The sequence below is a fragment of the Pipistrellus hanaki genome (genome assembly GCF_964339955.1).
Source record: "Pipistrellus hanaki genome assembly, chromosome: 1".
Lineage (NCBI taxonomy): Eukaryota > Metazoa > Chordata > Mammalia > Chiroptera > Vespertilionidae > Pipistrellus > Pipistrellus hanaki.
Window position 1 is genome coordinate 97,082,841 of NC_140503.1, and position 25,915 is coordinate 97,108,755.

Below are 25,915 nucleotides of genomic sequence, written 5' to 3' on the forward strand. Positions count from 1 at the left end.
CTCTTTCCTCTCCTAGCACACAGCAGGTGCTCTAGTAGATCTGTTTGTAGGCCAGTAGTGTGACCTGGGTCAGCAAGAGGGCAAAGGGGGCAAATTCCTATGGGAAGAATCTCTCCCACACCCTGCTATACCCCAGCCTGGGGCAAGCCTCCTAACTTCTCTTGACCTCCATAAATGGAAGCCATATGCACTCCCCTAAAAGAAAGGATGCATGTGAGCAGAACAGTGGGGCTGGTGGAGGATCTCTAACCAGTCTTCCCTGAGCAGCCCATCTGCCCCTAGGTCCTCCCCACCTTTCACCTCAGCTTCCAATTTCAATGCCCAAAATCCACAGACCAGGAGGAAAAATCTGTATTTAAAGTAAAGTGAGATTTGCGTCTCACTAAAATGAGGTTAAAGCACTGTGACAGGGAAGCCCAGAATGCCATTGGAGTTCAAAGAAGAGAGGAACCAATTCAGCCCAAGGAGCTGGAGAAGGCCATGCTATGGAGGGCTTTTCAGGATAAGTAGGAGTTCACTGGCTGGATGAGGAGACAAATTCATACCTGGCAGAAGAAACAATCGGTACAAAAACAGGAAAAAAATAGTTAGACATGTTCTTGAAACAATGGAGGCGGCAGGAAATGAGACTAAATGGCGTGAGCAAGGGCTAATTTGAAGAGCCTTAGAGAGCAGGTCAAGGGGGCTGAACTTTTCCCCATGGGCAATGGTTGGCACTGAAGGAAAGCATGTGGCAGGTGTGTGTGTGTGGAGACTCCTCCACTTCAGACACCAACAGGCAGACTACACTTGGAGAGAGATTAAGGTATTTGGTCCACCTACCGCATGAGAGGGAAAGACTTAGAAATTCCCCCAAATTGTGGCCTCAGCCAGGAAGCAGTTCAAGCCAGAGTGTCATTTTAGAGCCTACAGCAAGTCTAAGTCAGGGCCTGGCACAGTAGGTATTGGATAGGCATGAATCTCCTGGCCTTTGCAATCCACCACAGACCCACCCCCTACTTCTCTGTCTCTTTGCCCTTAAGGAGCTAGACCACCAGGTTCCTTAATCTACTACTCTCAGGCTGACCCCCAACCCTAGCCAGAGCCTCCCCACAGGCCCTTCCTGCTAGTTTGCACAGATACCACCAGCCTCCTCCCAGGCCTTCATATCTCCCACCCAAGGCCTCAGGGCCTGGGGACTCCTGTCTGTGCATGGACCCTACACTAACCCCCCATCCCTCCTCACAGGCCCCATATCAGGCTTTGTGCTGGGATCCAGGCTGCATGTTTGCCATCAGGACACAGCTGTTCACTCCCAACTCTTGGTCCTCTAACCCCACCAGGGCCCCAGGGTTGAGACCTCTCTGGGCTCTGACTGCACCTGCTCTCCCATACCCAACACCCCCAGTATACCCAGGACTGAGGTGAGAAGAGACCTGGGGGGAATTAAAGCCAACAGTTTGCAACAAATGCTAGAACATGTGGCTATGTGCAAGTATGGCACTATGGACCAAACTATATTCCCCAAAGTCCATATGTTGAATCCCATTCCTCCAATGCAATTGTATTTGAGGTAAATAATTAAGATTAGATTAAGTCATAATGGCAAAATATTAATCTGGTATGATTAGTACCCTTATAAAAGGAGACACCAGAAATATCTGTCATATGAGCATACTGCAAGAAGGTAGCCATCCGCAAGCCAGGAAGAGAGTTGTCACTAGAACCCAACCATGCTAGCACCCCAACCTCAGACTTTCAGCTTCCAGAACTGCTGTTGATTAAGCCACCCAGTCTATGAGTTTTTGCCATGGCAGCCAAGTGAACTAAGAAAATGACAAAGTCAAGGAGAGCTTCCTGGGGGAGACAAGGTGTTGGGCAGTCGTAGGGATGAAGACAGGCCAGATCTTGGCTTGCTGGACCTTAATGCGGCCTACAAAGCCTCAGTGGTTTCTTCCGGGTTTGACTCTCCTGAGAGGACCACAGAGGCAGTTGTAGGGTTGATGGGACTTGAGATCTTTCACAAAGTACGGCAGACCCCTTAGACAGGGGAAAAGGCTGGAATCTCATGGCTCCTTAACGCCAGATCCAGGCTTCCCTCTTCTGTCTCCACTAAGGTAATGACAGCCTGGCCAGAGCCAGCAGAGTCAACGTGCAAAGACCTCTCCTCACACCAGGCTACCACCCCTAAGGGGCTGCCTGCAAGTGGAAACCTGGTCTCTGAATGACAGAAATGATCAGAATGTGCAGAGAGAGAAAAGGTCTATAAATAAATATACATTTTAATTACATGTTTAATTAGAGTGAATTTAAATTAATTTGCTTTAAGAAACTTAGATGTGCCCTAAAGGATTTAGAAGCATGGCCATTAACCCTGAGTCCAAAGGCTCCACAGAAAAGCCTATGGTGAGATGAGGGAAGCAGCCCATTCCCTGCACACAGTGTCCTCAGAAGGAAGTGGTTCCCACTTATACAGCACTCTGTGTACCACAAAGTGCATTCACATGGGGTGGTGTGTTTGTCAGGGTACACTAAAGGCTAGAAGGGGCAGTGACTAGACCAAAGTCACACAGCATGTGTGCGGCCGCCTCCACAGGAGGCCACAGGTCCTTTCTGTAAGCCCTGGGCATTTAATTCATGCTCAGCACACCAAAAGCCCCTTACCCTCTATACCCCTGAGCCGCTTCCCCCCAGGAACCTCCCCTTTCTCTGGTTCCTCTGAGACCAAACACAGGGAAGGCAAAGGGAAGCAGCCTGGGGGTTGGAGACAGGAGGCAGAAAGGAAAAGGACTTGAAATCAGCAAGCTTTCCAGAATGTCAAGCAGTTTTGGGGGGAGCAGGTTTGGCTGTAGCAATGTGCTCCAGGGGAAAATCATATTCCCGTGCTCAGAGCAGAAGGAATATTTGGTGGGTTGAATACTTGTTCATTTATTTCTCTGTTTGTTAATGGGTCGGGGTGGAGAGTGTCACACACACACCAGATATCAGTAGGAGACGGCACTGAGCTCTCCAGGTTTTCCCATCTAGTGTCACTCATGTTCTTGCTCCCTCCTCTAGATGCCACTGGTCAGAGGAAGGCTGTGTGGGTTCAGCCTTGTCGGGACACATGTGCAAGACACCTGCCTCACAGGATCTGCAGGTCCCATCTTGCCCTCCCTGGTGGCCCACCCTCCACCTGGACAGCAGAGCCACTGCCTGGACTGTGGCAAAGTCTCCTCAAATGACCTTGGCAATGCCTCAAGGTGAACCATTGAGGGATCTAGGGTAAATGCATGGATGGCACACTGAGCAGAGGATCTTGTCAATGTCCTCTTCAGCTCCTCACTGCTAAGTTAACTGGAAGGCCTCAGGGGACAGAGGAAGATACAACTTTTAGCAAGAACCCTTTCTGTGTTAAGGGGTAACCTCACTTCATTGCCCCCTCATCTGTCTGTGGGATTCAGGTAATAATTACTTGAATCCACATACACGAGGCTAGCTTACTCCAGCTAGATCTAAGGATGTACCTCTCTCAGGTCACCCAACCCAAGCAGAAACTATCTGGTTTCCCAGGAAAAGAGCTAGGCAGCATTGAGTGGAGATACCAGGCTAACATGCAAGAGGACACCCTACCAAACAGCAACAATACCATACCCAGAATGTCACCTGGCCAGCTGGGTCAGAGCAGCGGCCATAGCATGGGTTCCAGGGAGCTTGGGGTCTCAGAAGCCAAGAGGATGCTACCCCCTTCCAGACTGGCTGCTCCTGAGCCCAAAGTCCAGTTTGACTGGCCAGCAGAGAGTATTGGCTCAGGTGGACTAAAAGGTCCCAAATGAGAAAGTGGCCCCAGCCTCATTTTGTGGAACAGCCAGCGGTCACTCTGTTCAGCACAGCAGGAGGCAGTAGCACCCAGGGCGAGACAGCAGGCCAACAATAACAACTGCTTCCAGCCCACAGCCTCAATAGCAGCTCTAATCAGTCTGAAGGACAATGAACTCCATCCAATCAGACTAGAACACCTACATCCCCCAGCATTCTCCCTTTGTGGTTTTTGCACATAAAATTCAACCCCGAGGATAGTGGACTGAGTCCTAACCTTACTCAGTTCTGGCTCCATCCCCCATTCCCTCAAATAAACTCCCCTCTTGCTCTCTGCATCTTCCTGTTACTTGAATGACTCCAATCTTACACAGTCCATATCCACCATTACAAACTGTCTTCAGCATATTCAGCCTCCTCCCAACTTTGTCCTGGCCTGAATCAAAGAGCAGAAGGTGGACTGTGGAAGACAATGGGTCCCTGATGAAGGGCATCCATATATGCAATTCAGTCTTGGGCCAAAAGAAACTAAGGGCTGTGCAGAAAGGGGAGTAGGGGTGAGAACCTTCACCTCAACTCTCTTTGCCCTCTGCAATCCCCCCTATCCCTACCACCCTCCCCCCCACCTCTCCCACCACCCAATGCTGTGCAGAAAGGATCTGTAGGTTTCCCCCATCCCCACCACACAGCCATAGTTCTCAAGGTCCTGGCGCATCTTCAGCAACACCTCCTCACACCTTACATCTGCAGCTCAGGCTCCAATTGGTCTCTCCAATACAGCTCCAGCCCTTTTATGATTCAGAAAAGCCTTTTGAGGGAAACGGCCTCTAAGGTACCTCACAAATAAGAATCCTTTAATTGGGAAGTTTTCAAGTTCTCAAAGAGAAATTCTAATTTTGCTTCCTATCTACTCTCTCCCAAAACCTGCCAACTAAACACAAAAGTTAACAAAGCCAAACACCTGACACCTGGGCACCCCTTCCCAGGGAGCAGAGGCAGGAGTGGCCCCACCCAACCCCATGTGCACTGATCCACAGATTTCTACCCACGACTGTGAGAAGGCCTCCAACCTCTTCCTTTGGGCCTGCCTGCTCCATATATCTCCCTCACTACCCACACCCAAAGTGCCCTTGGAGCAAAGGGTGGCAAATGATTAAAGGGTTAACAGGATGACCACACAGCCTACTTAACACTCATTGTACAACTCCCCATTCCGCCCTCTATCATATTGTGTATAGCTATGACTTAGAATTATATCTATTAAACATTTACTATGTGACAGATACTGCTCTAAGCCCTTTACATAAACCAACCTACTTAATCCATACAAGGTAGATGCTATTTTCATTCCCAATCCTATATAATAAGAAGCTAATATGCAAATACACCAAACAGCATAACAACCGACCATCCAAACAACTGGTTGCTGTGACGTGTGCTGACAAATCAGAAGGCGCGCGGAACATGGTGGGCATCGGCTGTGGCAGGATGGTGGAGCAGGTGAGCAGAGATGCCAAACCAAGGCAAGGCGCCGGTACCTCTGGTGGTTACTGAAAATTCTTTGCTCCTCCATGCAGCGGTCCCTCCCGGCACTTGTACCTGTTGCAGGCACCTGGCACTGTCCCCGATCACCCCTGAGGGGCAGCATCTCACCTCCCCCTGTTCCTGAGGGGCAGCATCTCACACTTGCTGCTGGTGCCAGCCCCAATCACTCTGCACCATCAGCAGGTACGAGTGGGGCTGGCGCCATCAGCACCCGGGAGCAGAGGAGCAGTGGGAGCAGGGTTCCTGACAGACAGAGGACTGGTGGCCACAGCGGGAGGGCCAAGCAAGGCTGCAGAGTGGGTTGAGACCCACTCCTGTGCCCATAGCAGCCATGCAGCTCACAGTTCAAGGTGCACGAATTCATACACTGGGCCCATAGTTTACTAATAAAGAGACTGAGGCATCAGGAGCTTAAATAAATGGCCTAAATTCGCATCACTAGCTAGAAGCAGAGCTAGAACTGGATCCAGGTAGACTGGCTCCAGAGTGGGCATAACCTTAAATGGCCTTCATCAGGGCCCTGGCCAGTACATGTCTTGAGGGCCAGGGCCCTGAGTATCTATCTCCCTGGGGACAGCACAGGGCCCAACAAACAGTCATACTGAATAAATGTCTGTAGGGCAAATACATAAAAATGAACAAAAGCAAAGACCTTCCTATTCTCTCTCTCACAGGCAGGCAGGATGGTCCCAAATTCACAATTAGGTAGATTGAGGCCCAGAAGTGAAAGCAGTTACCCCAGGTCACCCAGCTGGGGGTATAGAGCCCCAGAAATTCCTCCTTCCAGCCTGATCACATGTACCTGTCTTCCACCAGAGTGTACAGAGCTGAGGATGTCCCTAGGCTCTGATTAACATCTTGGCTGAAGCAGACCTCTGAGGCCCTGACGTAGTAATCTCCTCTAGATCCCTGACAGATTAGGCAGCCTCGCCTCCCCCTCGCACACCTCAAGGCATGAGATGCTCCCCATCACCTGTGCACAGCTGCAGAAATCCAAGGTCTAGCCATGAGGAGTTGAACTGTGTGCCCCTCCACTCAAATGTTACATGTTGGAGTTCTTATTGCCTCAGAATGTGAGCTTACCTGGAAACTGGACCATTGAAGACATAATTAGCTAATTAGGATGAGGTCAGACTGGCATCTGAGGGTGGCTCTTAATCCAATATGGCTTGTGTCCTTACAGAAGGACATAGACATGCACACAGGGAGAATGGCTTGGGGAGCACAGAGGATCATGGCCATCTTCAAGCCGAGGAGAGAGGCTTGGCACAGATCTTCCCTCACAGCTTTCAGAAGGAAACAGCTCTGCAAACACCTTGATCTCAAATTTCAAGCCCCTAGAACTTTGAGACAATAGGTTTCTGCTGAAGCCACCCAGTTTGTGATACTTTGTTCAGCAGGCCTAGCAAACTAATATACCTGCAGACCTGGGTTTCAGTGCTGACTCTCAGCAGTCCCGTGATACTGGACAAGCACCCCCGCCCCCTTCCTCTCTAAACCTTGGCTTGTTCCCATCATCTCTAGCACACTGTGTGGCACACAGTAGGTGCTCAATAAATGCTTATTGGAAGAATGAAAAGGACAACAGTATCCACCTTCCACATAGCTATTGTAAGGATGAGGTAAGATGAAGGATGGGATATGCTCTAACAAGGCCAAAGCCCTGACACACATGGTGATGCTGGATCGACAGACTCAGAGAGGGTTGGCTGATATGGCCGCAGCTACAGCCTCAGCATAGAGAGGCTCCAGGCAGGCAGAGATGGAAGGAGCAAGTCCTCCACTCATCAAGCCTCAGACATTGCCTTAGTTCTCATCACATGCCAGCCCACCCCCCACAACACACTGGGCCCTGGGAGTGGGAAAGGAGAGATTCCAAGTGCCAAGCAAGGCCCTGCCCCATGTGAAGCCTAGACCTCCATGGAGGTGGCAGGCAGGCGGGTTCAGCTCAGTCAGCACAAGGAAGAACTTTCTCTTCATCAGAGCTACCTTCAGGGCTGGGCTGCCATGGAGAGAGGGAGGTCTTCATCCCTGCACGACTGCAAGGACAGCTGCAATCCCCAAGTGAGAGTCTGGGTTAGGCCAGCAGACCATAATCAATGATTGTGGGGCTTGTTAACCATCCAGATTCCTGGAACCCCACAGTGACTCTGAATCAGAATGTCCTTGGGGACCCCTGAAGACCCTCTCTTTAATAACATCTATGGGTGGTCCGGACCCAGATCTCCATGGGTTCAGCAGGATTCCATTTTGGAAGAGTGCATGGGGGTGAGGAGCAGGGGTGGACAGGAGACATGAGAGACAGAGGATGAGGAGGGCAAAGATGAAGACAAGTTGAGGATGAGGATAGTAAAACGATAGGTAGCCCACCAGGTGAAAGGTACCAACAGCCATTGAAAGGGGCAATAGGGGGTGGGAGAATCAGGAAAGATGTCAGAGAAGAGATGGGATCTGGCTGTGGTGAGAAAGCACTCTAGGTGGAAGTGCTAGAAGGTGTGACTGAGCCTGGTGTTGTGTAGAGGATGGAGGAGGAGAGTCACCTGTTAGAAAGAAGGGGGGCAGAAAGAGTGGCCTTCAACCAGGGGGTGAAAAGCCTTAAACAACCAGGAGGAGGAGCTTGAACTTCAACCTTAGGCAGCAAAGAGCAGCTGAGGGTTTTGAGGAGAAACATGAAGTGAAAGCATGCCTGTAGTAGTGACCATCAGCGGTGCTCAGGGGGGCTTGGGCTGTTACAAACTTACCAGATGAGGCTCTCTGTGGGGAGGGAAGGGTGAGATGATTGAGCCCGGTATCAGCACCCCACTTCCTGCTCACAGCAACCCTGAAGAATGTTACAGAATGACAGTACCAACCATTAGGCCTCTGGGAAGGAGGCACTGAGAGGGTGAGCTGGCGGCAGTTTCTCTAGGCTGGCAAATCCAGAGGGCTTGTCTGCAAGGCTGGAGTAACAGGCCTGCCCATGGGTAGGGAACCCCAGGAGCGAGAGTCACCCCAAGCAGCAAGGTCCGATCCCTCCTGTCCATGACCCTTTCCCATCACAGAGGCTTTTAAACCTTCCCAATGCTGATGATTTCCTTCCTGGCATGCTCAGTGCCCATTGGCCCTCGGCTGCAGCCTTACACTGAGGTCTGCACAGCCCCTCTACTTGCCTATGGACATCTCCAATGTAACACCTCCAAATAGACTCTTCCTTCCCCTCCACACCCATCTCCGGCCCCCTGTTGCCTAGCTCAGTCAAAGGCTTCACCACCCACCAGTTTTTACACTCTGATCTCTCACAGCCAGTCTTTCACTACCTTCAGTTTCCTATACTCAAGTCCTCCTCCCTGCCATGGCCTCCTACCAGCCTGCCAGCTTCTACTCTTACCAACTAGCCACCATCATTGTCTACAAGGCAATGAGGAAGAGCCTGTGAGCATGAATCACCTCTATTCACATCCTGTAGCCCTGTTTCCAGCCCTGCCCCCCCAACGTGGCTCCCAGTCCAGAGCCTGTCCAAAGGTACCTCACTTGAGAGGCCTTTTCCTGTCCATCCTATAGATAATGGTTCCCCCTGCATGTCACTCCCTTTTCCTGCCTTATTTTTCTCCACAGCACTTATTACTCTCTAATGTTATATTAATACTTGTCTGTTTTTTTTTTCTTTCTATGCTGTTCAAATTTAAGCTTTATGAGGGCAATGACCTGGTCTAACTTGTTGACCTAGGGATGCTGGGCATGTAGAATAGGGCCTGGCATGAAGCAGGTGTTCAGTAAGTCTGTGTTGAATGAATGATGAATGTACCATTGAACTAATTAATGACTTCAGTAAGAACTTGTACAGCAGCTGGTGTGTGCCACAAGGGAACAAAAAAGCGAATCAGGCTAGATCTGTCCTGAGAGCCCTCACCATCTATGGGGAGAAAGAGACCAACACCTATGAGTAATTCTATCCAGCCTGTGAGTGGTGCTGGGATGAACGAATGTGAACAGGAAGGAGAGCACCGGGGAAGGGCCACCAACTGGGCCCAAAGGTCAGGAGACAACCCACCTCAGTTTCTCTCCCTGCCTCTCAGGGCCCTGGGTCACCTCCCATTCCCACCAGGGGATGAAGGAGGCCTGACTCACAAGCCACACTTAATGAGGGGGTCAGTGAATGGTCAGAACTGGCATGTATGTCCCTCCTGCAAGGAGTAGACCTGGGCAGGGCTGTCGGGGGAGAGAGGTATGATTCCTCCTGTGAGAGGTCAAGCAAGGGCTTTAGCATCTGGGACCCCACCCCTGCCTGCCCTTCCCCAATCCCGCCATCCTGCCTCACCCCTTCCAATCACAGGAGCACTACCCAGCTAGCAGAGCTCAGTGGTTGAGAGTCAACCTTTGAACCAGAAGGTCACTGTTCAATCCACAGTTAGGGCACACGCCTGGGTTGTGGGCTCCATCCAGTTGGGACATGTAGGAAGCAGCCAATCAATGATTCTCTCTCATCACTGATGTTTCTATCTCTCTCTTCCTCTTCCTATCTCTCTGAAATCAATAAAACGTGTTTTTTTTTTAATCACAGGTGCACTAGTGGAGCAGACAGGGCAAGAAAAAAACCTGGCCTTACTCAGGCTTCAGAGCTTTGATGAATTAAGTCTCAGCTCCCCAGCATTCCTCGAAGGCTGCCCATGACCAGCCCTGCCCTGCCCGCTCCTGAGCACACCACTCCCAAATACTCTAAAGTCCCCTGCCTCTACAGCTCTGCTTAGGTTGGGACCTCTGCTAAATCCCTCTGCCCATCATAGCCGTATATATATCATCTTGTGCATCCAGGCAGTATTTATAATGATACCCCATTGGCAATAATCAAAGTATACAACAGAGAATTGGTTAAACATGCTATGGCTCAGACAGGCTGAAACATTACACTGCCATTTAAAAAATCACATTGCTGCCCTAGCTGGTTTGGTTCAGTGGATAGAGCGTCGACCTGCAGACTAAAGGGTCCCAGATTCAATTCTGGTCAAGGGCACATGCCCGAGTTTTGGGCTTGATCCCCAGTAGGGGGCGTACAGGAGGCAGCCAATCAATGATTCTCTCTCATCATTGGTGTTTCTATCTCTCCCTCTTCCTTCCTCTCTGAAATCAATAAAAATATATATTAAAATATATATGTATTTAAATATATATATAATTTTTTAAAATCACATTACAGAAGAGTATTTAATGATGGGAAAACTATCTTGCTAAAGTATTAAGTGCAAAAGGCAGGTTAGAAAACAGTAAGAACAGTTTGATCCCAATTATGTCATAAAAACATGTTTTGTAAAAGATTGATGGGATAAGCATCCAAGCACTCACATTTTCTACACAGCACATGCATTTCTTTAATTATCAGAAAAATAGAACATTTTTAAGTCTCAGCCCAGGCATCCTCTCATCCAACCCAATTCCCAGCTGAAAACAGCCTCCTCTCTCTTAGCTCCTGTTCTTGCTCCCTGCCCGCTAAGCCTCCACAATCCAGCCACCTGGGCAGTGGGGGAGGCTGCTGTGGTCCCTGCTGAGGGTGGGGGTAGGGCTTGGCCACCCTGCCTCCTTGCCTTCCCTGCCCCAGGTCCTACCATCGCCCTGGCTACCTCAAAGACAACCCTGACTGCATCCTCTCTCCCCATCTCTCAGCGGCAATTACAGGTTAAACTTGAGGGGCTAATTAGCTGCTTATTACACCAGGGACTAATGAGCAGGAATATGTTGTTGGAGATAACTGAACTTCAAAGCAAGGCCTATGGATGTGAGGGCGATCTGGCTGTGACATCTGTCACCCCATTGATCGCCAGGGTTGATTCGGCTGATCTGGCTGGCTAGGCGGGTGTCCCCCTCCTCCCTCACCGATCCATGTGGGTCCCTCCCGAAGCTGCGCACTCGGTCGAAGAGGACGACTTTCCCCCAAGAGGAGAGGACCAGTCTTCGGTCAAGGGTATACGAGTAGCTGCGCTCCCCTGCTAGAACCTCCAAACAAGCTCAAAGCAAGGCCTAGTGCCTAGAAAGAAAACCCAGCTGTCAGCTCCCTGCCACACTCACCAGCTTCCTGGTTGAGAGGACAGTGTCAGTTGAGCCTCAGCCACACCTACCGAAACTGTCACCCCTCCTTGAGGAGGGCTGGAGGGCTGCTGCCCTGCTGAACTACTGGGTCTTCTTTACAGGGGGTTGTCCCAGATAAAGGTTAGAAGTCACTTGCCCAAGTTCACAAGCAAGCTGGGGGTCAAGCCAGGCAGCAACCCAGTTCCCACTCCTTCCCCACTTCCCATCTCTTCTAGACTTACTGTAGTTTCTCCACATTCTCTCACATGGGACATGGAGTAGGAGGGCCTGACACCTCCCACATTCTGGGTGTCCTGCCCCTCGGGATACAGCCCAAGAGACCATTTGCTCTGTTCACAAAGAGCCAAGGTCACCTGGTTGCCGGTACTGCCACATACACATTCATCCTGCCTGGACAGTGTCTGGGCCTGCAAATCTCGCTAAACCCTACACATCAAAGCCAGCCTCTTAACAGTTTCTTGGACCTTGATTGTTTCATTCCACCTGTTCCCACTCCCTCCTAACCTGGAGTCATGCACACATTTTGTCAACAATGTGACAGAACCAAGGGCAGACTCCTTCAGCTCACCATTAGAGACCTCCCACACCACACAGGAGCCCATTAGCTGGCAAGTCCACAAAACCTTGTTGCTCAGAAGAATGCCTCAGGCTCCTGAGCTGGCTTCCAGAGCCCTGGTATAGGAAGGGTTAGTGGGAAAGGGCACTACACTGTCAAGCCTCCTAGACTGGACTTCATGAGGAAAGGGAGGGAGGGATGCACTCCCAGAAAGACTACCCCCAAATGGCCTCTCTTATAGCCCCTCCCTTGGGGATCCCACTCTACCCAGTGGCCCAGAATGGTTTCTTACCTCAGGTCGGGCAGGCATTTGGGGCATGCAACTGGGCTGGGTGTCAGCCTGGGCTTGACTCAGTTGCCCTCTTTGCCCATGGGCACCAGAGCCTCAGAGCTGCAGGCACGGGAAGCTGTGAGAAAAAGAGAAGATGAGCTGTCAGCTGAAACAGGGCAGCAGGGGGAGATTCTGGGGAGCAGTGGGGGGCTATGCATACAGTTGGTCTGATTCCACCTGGCTGGTTAATAAACACTCATCCATCTTTCACACACACACACACACACACACACACACACACACACAATAAACACTCATACATCTTTCAAACACACACACAATAAACACTCATACATCTCTCTCTCAAACACACATACAATAAACACATCTCTCTCTCAAACACACACAATAAACACTCGTACCTCTCTTACACGCACACACTCCCTCTTGCGTACACACACACACACACACACACACACACACACACACACACACACATACACACACACACACTCATGCCACAAGCTGTGATAAGTTGGGCCCTGAAAATGGTGGGTTTCTGGCCACAGGCAGACGGGGATCCAAATATGCTTCCCCGCCCACTGGATCTGTGACCTTGGGAAGATAAGTCTCAGAGCCTCACTTCTCTCATCCATAACATGGGGATACCATTCTGCCTGCCAGGGCTGCTAGGAAGATAAAAAGAGAGAAGGGACTTGTAACTTGGCACATAGTAGGTATCTGGCCACCACCAGGGCCTGCCTTCCTTCCCAGCTCTGCCTCAGAAAGCAGATCCCTGTGGGCTGGTTCTTGAGAGGGAGCAGACAGAGCACGTGGAATGCCTACCAGGTGCCCGAGCCTCTGCCTCATGGTTCCCCAGGATGCCTGCAGCTCTTACCCTCCCAGCCCTCCCTTCCCAGCATCTTCCAGTTTATAGTTTATTCCTTCACTGCACATTCTCCAAGGGTAACTTGGGACCCACCACCCACCTCTGTTGGGGGAGAGGACACTAGAGAGTCCTGTCTTATTGGCAACAGCCCAAGCTGAAAGGCCACAGACACCAGGCTGAAAGTTTGCTGGCTGAGCAGCCCTGGGCAAAACCTCCCCATCTGAGCATCAGTTTCCCCAATCTCTTAAACAAAGACCCAAATTCCTGTCTGAATAGTTGCCAAGAGGTTCCAATCTGATCAGCATTTCTCAAAGTATGAGATACATGCCAGTGAGAGTGCACAGGCAAATTTTTTGTTCCATAGGTATGTGTTTATTTTTCTGTGTAAAGCAAACTGACAAGCACATCACAGCTGTGACTTCATGAATATATGGCTTGGGGAGTGCCCAGTAATCCACCCTCAAAGGGGAGTCAGTGCACAGAGAAGGTTAGCAGATATGAGTGCAGGTGGGGCCCAGAGGGGGTGGTGAAAGGCAACCATGGAAAATTGGCATCTAGCCCAGGCCTGGCTCCCGGCAGCCCTCATGAGGATGAGGAGCTCACTCTCTTCCCTGGAAGACCAGGCCAGCCCCTTTTCCCTCTTCATTCTCCACATGGCACATGAGCTCAGGCCCAGGTTCCCAGGGGGATTCACAGGGCTTTCCAGATGGGATGGATGGAGCTCAGAGACAGCTGCCATAATGTGGGCAGATGATGCCAAAGGCCTCAGACTCCCTTCCAAAACCAACATCCTATCAAGACTAAGGTGCAAATTGGTAGAATTTCTAGGCACATGGTAGGTGAAGATGGAGGGATTCTTTAGAGGCAAGGGTATCCTTATTTCAGGAGCACAATCTTCTCCTCTAAAAAGGAGGCAGAGACATGGGCACTGAGCAGGTTCTAGGGCCTACCTTGGCCTTCCTGTCCTGACAACAGAGCCACAAAGTAGTGTGAACCCTGTAAGAGAAGGCCTGCCCAGTCCACAATGTACCAGTCCCAAACTATTCCCCAGAGTTGCCTCCTAATAGCTGCTGATCCTCGAGAACAGGACAGGACTCAACCTAAACAGAGGGATAGCCAGAGCCTGGGCAGTTCCTCAGGCTTGGGTCCTCCAGACCAGAACTAGCTAGGCAGTGTCCTTGGTGAAAGCCCAAATTGACTCCTTGTAGACAGGCACAAGCTAACCAGGCCCAGGCCAACAAGGCAGCCCTGTGCTGGCAGGATTCCTGACCACCTGAGCCTAGTTCCACGTGAGCCAGCAGGGCAAGCCATCTCCACTGCACCACTCCAAGCCCCCAGCTTCCATACTGCAAGATAATGAATGGGCTTCCCACTCCCTTTTCCCAGACTTTCCTGAAGCTCGCCGACTCTCCTCAACAGCATCCCATGGAGTTGCTATGGGAATGGGACTCCAGGCAGAACATAATGATTTGGGGCAAGGGATGAGATACAAGCAGAGCCAGTAGCTCTCCCAGACAAGGCCTTCATGTGTGCCAAGTTCCAGGAAGGGCATGAAATTCCACCTACAGGCCTCAGAGCCAAGCGGGTGAAGAAAATCACAGCCTGCCCTTCTGCCCTCCTGGCTCCTTCCCCCTAAGAGGAGTCCACAGAGGTCTGAATAGCTGATGCCTGCGTGTTCAATGGCATTACCATGTGCCCTGGGGAGGATGGGACTTCCAGTGACACTGCAATCACATGATTCTGCCAGAGTGGGTTCATATTGTGTAGTGCTGGCACCCAGTAGGTGCTCATTGACACTGTGATCAATGAGTATAGTGCTGACGTGTGTGTGTGTGTGTGTGTGTGTGTGTGTGTGTGTGTGTGTGTGAGAGAGAGAGAGAGAGAGAGAGAGAGAGAGAGAGAGAGAGGGAGAGAGAGAGAGAGAGAGACATGTGCCTACTCTGGTCAACACAGTCACAAAATCATAGTGCTTGAGAGACCCACTCCCACTGTACAGATGGGGAAGCTGAGGCCCAATGAGGGCTCAGGACACCCCACAAATCAACCAAAAAGTCAAACCCAGACCCAGGTCTCCTCTTCCCCAGACCTGAACTCTTGACCCAACACCCCTCTTCCCGCTTCTTCCTTCCTTCCTTCCTTCCTTCCTTCCATTTTATACTCGAGGATTAGGATTGAAAAATGTAAAGGACATCATTCCTGCCTGCCTAAAGCTCAGTGAAAAGTAAGGCCATTGTGGTCAGAAGGAGGATGCTGGGACAGAAGTCCAGGGGGCTGCTGGAGAAAGGGCAGGGCGGGGCGAGGATGAGCTCCCAACTCTGCCCCGCAGGGCGGAGTTATCCCTAGCCCTCACCCAACCAATCAGGGTTAGCCGAGGCAGTGACATCACCACCGAACGTAGTAAAACCCCTGGACTGGGCGAAATTCGCTCTTTTCCACCATGCTGCCGGCGTGAGTGGGAGGAGCCCATGCTAGCATGGAAAAGGCTGTTTTGTTTATTGCATCGGACTCGGCTCCCTGGTGGTCCTTGGGGATCACGAAGTCTGGGCGTAACACTGGAGATCAGGGAAATTTACCCCAAAAAAGTGTAATTATGCATTTCTAAGCCATGTTTCAAAGAGTCCTCAGGATTTCCCTGACTTGTCTCCCAACTGCTCTATCAGCCCACACAAGGAGGCCTCACCTCCAGGAGGTATAGGGAGGAGAGAAGTCCCCATTAGCAGTCCAGCCCCTAGAAATGAGGAATCATGAGGAAAGTGCCCTTGACTGCCCTCCCCTCCCCCAGATTCAGCACCTTCTTACATTTTTCATTCTTTCCTCCTGTGAGTCAGACATTGTCCTTGACCTGGGGCAGGACAGAGAACAACTGAGCCCTAGTCATCAGTCTTTACCTTATGGAACTCAGGTCCCCATCTCTTTGATCAGCTGCTTGCAAATTCTGTCCTGTAGTGTATTTTGTTTTTGTTATCTATTTCTTTTGGGATGGGGTTTAATACTGAGAGGGCAAAAGAGGACCTCTTCTAGAGGTGGGCTTGGAAGACTCACCTGCCAGCCTCTCCTCTATCCCACATGGGCCAATGACTCCTAGCAGTTGATACAGACTCTCAGGACCTATTTTTCACAGGCAGAAAACATGGCCCTGAGAGGTAACCAGGTGGACCCCAGGTTGCTCAATGCTGAGAAGGCAGAGAGAAAACAAGATGGTGGCATAGGTAAACACCTAAACTGCTGCCTTGCACAACAATTTCAAAACTACAACTAAAAGACAAAACAAGCATCATCCAGAACCATGGGAAAGCTGGCTGAATGGAAATTCTACAACTAGAAGGGAAGAGAAAAGCTCACAGAGAATCAGAGGAGCTGCAAAAGGCTGAGGTACAGAGACATGCGTGCGGGCGGCTGAGTGCCTGGCTGGCTTTCTCTAGCGGGAAGGAGACAAAAGATCCCAACTGTGCTGAACCCCAGTTCCAACTGCACTGAGCCCCAGTTCCAGGCAAGACTCTGGGGACCCAAGCTTATACAGGGGGAATCTGGACTATCAGGCGGAAACACAGGAGAGCCACGAAAGGCGGAGGTCTGGAGGTATGTGTGCACAGAGAGGGCTGACTGTTGAATACACCACTGGCTTTCTCTAGTGAGTGGGAAATGGAAGCTCCCCTATACACTGAACTCCAGTTCCGAGCAGGAATCTGAGAATTCAGATTCATTGGGGGAGAAACTGGACTTTCTGGCAGCAGGCAAAACTCAAGGGTGGCTTACTCTTAGAGGTGCTTGCAGCAATTACCAAGGGACACTGAGACCCAGGGGCCTCATAGGGCAGGGCTGATGGGAAGCCAAGACTGTCTGCTCAGCCCTGAGACTCTGCCCCAACCAAGCTGAGCTCAGAGGCTTTTGAAATTTTGCAAGTCTGGTCCCATAACACTGTCTCCACACAGAAGTTCTCCTGGCGTAGACACAGCTGATCCTCACAGCCAATTGGGCTGGTGGTCAATTCCTCCCAGTGATATCAACAACAATCAAGACTTAACTACAACAAGGCTGTACACACAGTCCACAAAGGGGTGCACCAAGAGTGTCCACCTTAATAAACAAATTTTTAAAAAAAGAGTGTCCACCTCAGGTAACTGGGGAGGCCAAGCCACTGGGCCATATAGGGCACCTAGCACACAAAGTTACCCTGCCAACTCAGGGAAGCAGCGAAAATGCAGAGAGAAAGAAACAGATCACAAACAAAAAAAGTGGAAGAAAATAAACTACTGGATATAGAGTTCAAAACCACAGTTATAAGGTTTTTCAAGAATTTCCTATAATAGAATATGAAAAAGGACCAACTAGAAATTAAGCATACACTGGTTGAAATAAAAATAAAAATATTATACCGAGACCAAACAGCAGACTAGAGGATCGAAAGAATCAAGTCAAAGATTTGAAATACAAAGAATCAAAAAACACTCAACCTGAAAAGCAAAAAGAAAAAAAAATCCAAAAGTTGAAGATAGTGTAAGAAGCCTCTGGGACAATTTCAAGCATACCAACATCAGAATTATGGGAGTGCCAGAAGAAGAGAGAGAGCAAGATACTGAAAACCTTTTTGAAGAAATAATGACTGAAAACTTCCCCCACCTAGTGAAAGAAATAGACTTACAAGTCCAGGAAGTGTGCAGAACCCCAAACAAAAGGAATCCAAAGAGGAGCACACCAAGATAAATCATAGTTAAAATTCTAAGAGCAAAAGACAAAGAGAGAATATTAAAAGCAGCAAGCAAAAAACGGTTAATTACAAGGGAGCACCCATAGGTTTATCAGCTGATTTTTCAACAGAAACTATGCAGGTAGCAAGAAATATTCAAAGTGATGAATAACAAGACTCTATAAGGAAGATTACTCTACCCAGCAAAGCTATCATTCAGAATTGAAGGTCAGATAAAGAGCTTCACAGATTAAGAAAAAGCTAAAGGAGTTCATCAATACCAAACCAGTGTTATATGAAATGCTGAAAGGTATTCTTTAAGAAGAGGAAGAAGAAAAAAGATAAAGATAAAAATTATGAACAACAAATACATAGCTATCAACAAGGAAATCTAATGATCAAGGGAATAAAAAAATCTGAAGAACAGAACAAACTGGTGAATATAATAGAATCAGGGGCATAGAAAGGGAGTGGACTGACAATTCTCAGGCAGAAAGGGGTGTGGGGGATGCAGGAAGAGACTGGACAAAAATCGTACACCTATGGATGAGGACAATGTGGGGGAGATAAGGACAGAGGGTGGGGTGGGAACTGAGTGGAGGGGAGCAATGGGGGAAAAAGAGGAACAATTGTAATAATCTGAACAATAAATATTTATTTTTAAAATTTTTTAAATGCTGCTGAAACCAGTTTGGCTCAGTGGATAGAGCATCGGCCTGCGGACTGAAAGGTCCCAGGTTCGATTCCGGTCAAGGGCATGTACCTTGGTTGCAGGCACATCCCCAGTAGGGGGTGTGCAAGAGGCAACTGGTCGATGTTTCTCTCTCATCGATGTTTCTAACTATCCCTCTCTCCTCCTCTCTGTAAAAAATCAATAAAATATATTTTAAAAATTTTTTAAATGCTGAAAATGCAGGAGTGTGTGGAGGGGGATGGGGGCGTGAGGACCAAAGGACGGGGTCAGGTCCAGGGCTGTGAAAGTGGTAAAAGGAGCTATCTGGAAAGACTTCCTAGTGGAGAAGGAACTTGGATTGACTCAGATCCTGCTCTCCGACTCCTGGCAGAAAATGTGTTTCTCTGAGAGAACTGGGCCAGGGCCTGCACCAGCAGTCCATGTGATTTGGGGCTAGAGAGGCAGGAGGAATGTGAGGGGCAGATGCTCTGTGACAACCACCATCCATCCTAACCCACTGAGGGTTGCCACAGCTGCCACTTCATATCCTTCACATCCCACTACCCAGTGGGAAACCAGCTGGGGATGGAAAACAGGAGGAACACAGAAAGGAGGGGCAAAACAAAAAGGACAGACAGAGGCCCAAAGAAGACAGAGCAACTGCAACCCCAAGCCAGCCAGAGGGGGAGATGCAGAGATAAAAATGGAATATTAGCAGGTGGGCCAGTCCTCCTCCCCAGTCAGAACTGCAGCTTCCTGGGCCTTGCAAAGATTTTTCAGCAATAAAATTCTTATTTGAAATGAAACTGTATGCAGTGGGAGAAGCCTTTCTAAGCCAGACATTAAATCCAGAAGGCATACTGTGAGGATTTGATATATCAGACTACACAAACACATATAACATCTGTACAGCAAAAAGAGACTATAAACGAAGTTAAGGGCAAGTGAGATATTGTAAGAACATACCACTAATATACAAAGAGCCCCTACAAATCAATAAGGAAAAAGACAAAAGAAAAAGAAAAATTGACAGCGAATTAGAAACCCACAGAAGAACTAAATTGGCCAATTGGAGTATATGAAAAGATGTTCTACCTTACTAGCAATCAGGGAAATACAATGAAAATTGCACAATACCATGTTTTGCCCATCAGATTGGAAAAAAATAAATTGATAAATAACAACCAATGCTGACAAGGAAATGGGGGAATGAGGGCTCAGGAATTGGCTCTACCTTTGGAAAGGTAATTTGGCAATACTGAATAACATTTTAAACCCACACACCCTACAACTAGTAACCTCACTTCTAGGACCTCTTCTAAAGAAATGACAGCACAGGCACTCACACGAGCATTCAAGAATGCTCATAGCAGTGTTACTAGTAATAGTAGAAAAGAAATCAGAAATGGCTTAAATGTTTGCCAGTAAGAGACTGTTCAAATAAAATACAGTATATCCATGCTATGGAACAGTCTGCAGCCACTTGACAGAGGGAGGCACCTCTATGTATAACAATATGAAAAATAACAAACTGGACAATATACTTCAGAATGAGCCCATTTTTATAAATAAGTTTGTTGGTATATGCCCCAAAGGCAATATCCAGAAGGGGACAAGAAGACTTTCATGGTCCCCATTATCCACAAATATGTTTTTGGATTTTCCTTTGTAACCAGCAAAATCAATAAAAAGTTAATGGGTTTTTGTTGTTGTTTTTTTAAATCCTGCTGTAGACCCTAATATGCAAACCTAAGCAGCCCTGTTATGGTTGAAAGGAAAGAGGTCTGTTCAGGCTACCCCGAAGCCCCCTCGGGGACACCAGAGCTCTAACACCAGGTGAGAGCCTCCCTATGCTGGAGAATGTGGATCACACTGCAGCTCCTCCAAACCAAGGCCATGACAGGAGGTTGCCATGGTCATACAGGCAATCCAGACTGGCTAAGGCTAAAGCTAGAGCCTCTGACTCCCCTGGACTGGGATGGAAGGTTTCCTTAGGCATTCAGAAAACACTGGGATATCACAATCTTGAGAAACCCTAGGCTGAGGCTGAGGCTGAGGCTGAGGCTGAGGCTGAGGCGCAGGGGACCCCTGGAGTGAGGGCGACATGGGAGGGAGCTTTGGGGCTCAACTCTGAACTCGTACAGGGCTCTGGTGCAGGGGAAGAAAAGGGGGAAAATAACAGAGGAGTTGGGGTATGTTTCTCTCTGTGAAGACAAAGGGTGGATGCCAGAAGGGGACTGGTGTATACAGCTGGCTGTGTTCACAGAAAGTGAGGGCTCATGTGGGTCTGGAGAGGTGAACTGTGAAGGTGGTGTGTTTGTATCCAGGGGAGAGTGAGTGCATGTGTATGTGTGTTATCACTTCCAAGGATGAGAGTCAAGAGGTAATGTGTCGAGGGACAAAAGACCCAGGAGGCCCGTGTGTTAGGAAATACAGGCAGCCAGCACACCTGAAGACAGGCCAGGAACAGGTGGCAAATTCCAGTGATCCATCCCCAACAGGCACTTAGCCTCATGCCTGACCCAGTGCTTCCCAATACTACCCTCCAGTTAGACCAGGCGCCCGTTCTCCTTGACAAAAAAAAGGTCCCCAAGCTTTTGCACTTGCGGTTCTCTCTATGAGGGTGCCCTCCCTCCTTGACCAGGCCCCAAAGTCCTCCAAGAGGCTTCTTCTGACCCAACCCCACACCTCTCCTTCCAAGCTGAATCAGAAGCCCCTCTGCAATCCCCACCCTTGTCACCCCTGTCCTGCCCTAACCCCGAAGCTCTGAGTGCTGACAGGTGAGGAGTGGGCCTTATTCTTTTCTGCACTTAGAGCTTGGCACAGAGAAAGCATCGAAAATGAAACTTTGTGGAAAGGATAAGTGGATTATCACAGCACTTGACTCCTAGCCAGGGACACAGTGGGACCTTTATAAGGCAACAGAGCAGGGCAGAAAGAGCATGGCCTGGGGCCTGAGATGCCTAGCTTCCTGTCCTAGGTGAGCACAACAGGTATCATTAACCATGTCACTTGGAAAATGATTAAACCCAAGTCTCTAGTGAGGGGGACTTATGAGGTCTGTGAGCACTGATGTAAATTTATGCACTTGGTGGAAGGGGATATAACTGTTTCAGATTCAGAATCACAGAGCAGGAAAGAACAAGGTTATCCCCCAGGAGAGAAGATTCAGGGGCCCACCTGTGCCTGCACATCAGGGGACTATTGGGAGGCAGGGACCAGTACAGGTTCTGAGCTCCAGGTCCCAGCCAGGAACCCTGAGCAGGGAAGAGCAGTCCAAGATGATGCCGCCTTATGGGGAAGAGCAAGAGCACAGTTGGACGGGCTAGAGTCGGAGTGGATGAGTGGCAGCCCTGAGTCTCACTCTTGGACTCTCTGGGTCTCAGTTTCCCCACCTTATAGCCCAGGACTACACAAACTGACCCCTGTGAATCCATCTTGAGTGTGTGAAAGCACTGGGCCATGCAGGGCTGAGGCTTTAGGCACAGTCCTTACGTTTGGACAGTCCTCCCACCTGCGGTGATCTGCGGCCCTCTTCCCTCCGGGAGTAAAGAACAGGCTGCCCTAGCTGCCCACACCGCTAACTGGGCCTGCTCCAGTGCTGCAGTCACCACCTCCCACATGATGGTGACTCCAGAGAACACGGAAGCAAGAGGTTTCATTATGAGTCTGGACTGGGGTGAAGGGAGTCCAGGAGCTGAACAGAAGCACTTGAGCATGGCTGGCAGGCAGGCCAAGGCCACATGACCTCCGTGATTCCCTCAAAGTCCCAACCCCTCCAGAGCCTGTCCCAGTCTGACCTGTGGAAACCAAAGTACAGAGAGAGCCCTCTGTCCTGGGTCGCACAGGAAGTTACAATAGTAGCAGATCTGGGCCAGGATCCCAGGCTTCCTGGCTGGGCTTATACTCTGGACACCAATGTGCCTCACCACCTCAGGTGATGCTGCATGCCTCAGCACCCCCTAATCCTTCCAGAAAGAGGTGGCTTGCACTGGAGTTCCAACAGACTGACTCAAGCACAGGCCTGCTATGTCCTCCAGGATCAAGCCACCCTGAGCTTCAGTTTCCTCCTCTCTAAAAGAGGTACAAAAACTGCCCTCCTATGCCTGTGTAGGGATTAAAGAGCACAGAAGTATAGTCTGCTTAGAGCAGAACAGAGGCCTCAGTTTTCCCATCTCTAAGTGAAAAGATTACCCTGAGTATTCCCCAGGCCCCCGGAGCCTCTGATGCCTTATGGGAAGCCTCCTCCATGCCCAGCCCATGCCCATCTCTTTGGGAGACAAGCTGCCGGACAGAGAACAGGGCCTGCCCTCAGGGAGCGCCCGTGGTCTGCAGATAGGAATGGTGGCCCTGACGCAAAGGCTATTTACTGTAGCAGAGCTGAGAGTGAAAGTGCCTATGGCAGGGCTCACAAAATGGTGCCCTGTGCCTCCACATTGCCAGTCTCCACCACTCCCTACCACACCACACCAAGCCTGCTCCACTCATTACCTACCTGTCCCTGTCGGTGACGGGTTTGTACCCCTGCTCCAGGGAGCACAAGAGGCTTAAAAATGGAAAGCCCAATGTGAGCTGAGCAATGATAAAGGAAGGCTTTGTCCTGGAAGATTCAGGACAAAGAGGGTCAAGTTCATACAGGTGCCTGAATACCCAGTTGAAGAATTCAGGCCCTGAGAAGCTACTGGCAGTTTCATATGTGCACCTTCCCCCTTGGGCAGGAAGGCGTGACCCCACCCGGGACTGGCTCAGAGCTGTGTCTCCAGAAGAAGGCTTGAGGTGGAGGGGGAGCTGGGCGTGAGGCCCTACCCACCTCTCCTCCCCAGCCAAGGACTGTGCTGCCATCCCAGAGAACTCAGTCCTTGTCAATAGTGCCGGGTCTCATTGAAAACAGCTTTGCTGCTGGTGAGTGCTATCTGGCCAGACTCATTGGTATTCTGGTCTGGTTGCTGCTTCAATATGGCCGGGAGACGCAAGGGCAGAGGCGCCCCTCGAAGAACACCCGGTGATAATTCCTCTCCAATTCCAATTTATTTTCTCTCATTAATGCTTCTGAAAAGCCCCACGCTCTACAAATATGGAAGGAGCACAGGGCTTCGAAGTAGAGAGGAAGGGAGGAGATGGGTGAGGGTGACGAGGAGTAGTAAAGGTGATGTGGGCAATTGGCTAGAGGCCCTGTGTCCTGGATTCTGATCCCACCCCATCTCCACTTGACTGTAGCAACTGGGCAAATTTGGCCTACACCTGTCAGTAGGGAATGGCCCGCTGCTGTGTCTGCTCTGTCCACCTCATGGGACTGTTTCCAAGATCTACTAAGGGTCATAGACAAGGGACTTTATACACAGTGAAGGAAAATACAACTTAAGTCGACCCCCACCCCAGGGTCCAGGGAAGACCTGAAGTCACAGAGCAAGGAGATGAGATAAGCACCAGGATTTGGATCATCTTCTCACTCCAATCTTGTCTGTCTCAAACTCACATCCTCCCTTCCCCCACAAGCTCACCTGAGACTAGCCTCCCAGCCAGCATGCCCCATCCAGCACTCCCTGCTGTGGAGCCAGAGGGGTCATCCCCACATGTCCTCTACTCAGAAAACGTCCATGGCTCCCTATTATCCTTGGAACCAACTGGGCAGCCTCACCTCCTCCCTGGCCTGACCCCACCCACAGCTCCTCTCACCTTTGCACATGCTGTCTCCTGTGTGGAATTCCCTCCTCCTTGGCCCCAGCTCACTTGTCAAACTCCCTCTTCATGAAACAATCCAAGTTCTCCTCTACTGCAGCTTTTCTGACTCCCCTAGCTCTCCCTGCTCTGTACTCCTAAGTACCAAGTACCCACCTATATTATGACTTAATAACACAAAAAGCTATTTTAGGTTTTCCTGATGCTGCAGTTCCTGGTTAATCCCCACAGCAAACAAAAGGAAAAGATGATTAAATTAAAAGACAGACAATAGTGTGGTGAAGGCCTATGGGGGACAGGTGCAGGGTGGAGGGGTCAATGGGGGAAAGAGGGAGACATCTGTAATAGTTTGAACAATAAAGATACATTTTTAAAAAGACAGATGCTTCCTATTTCCAGCTGGAACCTCCAGCCTGAGCCAGAGGATCCACTAGAGGAGGGTCCTGCTCAACCACTTGCCCAGCTCCAGATCACTTATCCTTCCTATCCCTTCTCTGTCAGGCCTGGCTGACACCTGCAGCCCACCTCCGAGATCGCAGGTCTCCTCCCCAAGCCCTCTGCTATAGCGACCTTGGACAGGACAGGCCACCTCTCAAACCTCAGTCTCCAAATCTGTCATCATCCTCATCTCTTAAGGATAAAATGAGAGAAATATGTGACCACTTAGGTTAGATAAACATTGTCTCTTATTTTTTAGAGATGGATGCTGAAATATTTAGGAGTGAAATTCCATGATGTACATAATGTACTTTCAAATAGCTCAGGGAAAAAAAGATATAGCAAAATGTCAACAATTGCTAAATCTAAATGAGGGTACCCTAGCCAGTTTGGCTCAGTGGATACAGCATCAGTCCACAGACTGAAAGTTGCAGGTTAGATTCTGGTCAAGGGCACATAACTCCGTGGCAGGCATAATCCCCAGTTCTGACGCAAGAGTCAGGCAACTGATTTGTCTCTCTCACATCAATATTTCTCTCTCTGTCTCTCCCCCTCCCTTCCACTCTCTCTAAAAATCAATGGAGGAGAGAACAAAGATGCGCAGTGTAGGTAACTGCCTGCATTGCTGCCTCCCACAACCACATCAAAATTACAACTAAAATACGAAACAACCATCATTCAGAACCACCTGCAAGCTGGCTGAATGAAAGTCCTACCATTAGAGAAGTAAAAAAGAAAGTACATCGGGAAAAGTAGGAGAGGTGGAGATACCGAATGGGCTGGTCCGACACCCACATGTGCTATTCTTTAAATTAGGAGGGAGATCATCTCTGCAGAGGCCACCCGTGCATAGCAAGGAGTCCCAGCCCCACACCAGAACTGCAGCCGAGGGTTCCAGAGCTGAGAAGAAAAATCCCCCTAACTATGGGCTGGTTTTCACAGTGGGGATGTGGCTAAATGACATGGAGGCTGCTGAAGACCCAGGTGTTCCTTTTAAGGGGCCAATGCACAAACTTACTTGGACTCTGAATAGAGCAGCTTTGGGAGACCCAGACACATACAGGGAGAAACTGGATTGTCTGACATCTGGGCAGGAACTCGGAAGCAGCTTTCTCACAAGGATGCTTGCAGGGGTCATTGTTCCTGTGCTGGGACCTCCCGTGTCCCAGAGCTGACTGGCAGGGCCATATCTGAGTCTCCATAGCCTGGCAAATACTGTTTGCTCCACCCTAGTGATTCCCTTAGACCCTGCCCCATCCCATTTGCAGCCCCACCCAAGCTGTTTGCAGCAACTTTTACATATGAATGGTCTGTCCTAGCTTAGGCTTCAGATTTTCCTA

The 25,915-nt window shown here is 49.7% G+C and overlaps 1 protein-coding gene across 4 annotated transcripts in view; it reads right to left on the reverse strand.

Annotated features, from left to right (window-relative positions):
- Positions 1-25,915, reverse strand: part of LINGO1 (leucine rich repeat and Ig domain containing 1) — a 208,333-nt gene that overhangs the window by 154,015 nt on the left and 28,403 nt on the right. For all 4 annotated transcript variants that reach the window (XR_014796933.1, XM_084905789.1, XM_084905787.1 and 1 more), the window contains exon 2: positions 12,231-12,345. The gene's annotated coding sequence lies outside the window, so the exon portion shown is untranslated. The remainder of the gene's footprint in view (positions 1-12,230; positions 12,346-25,915) is intronic.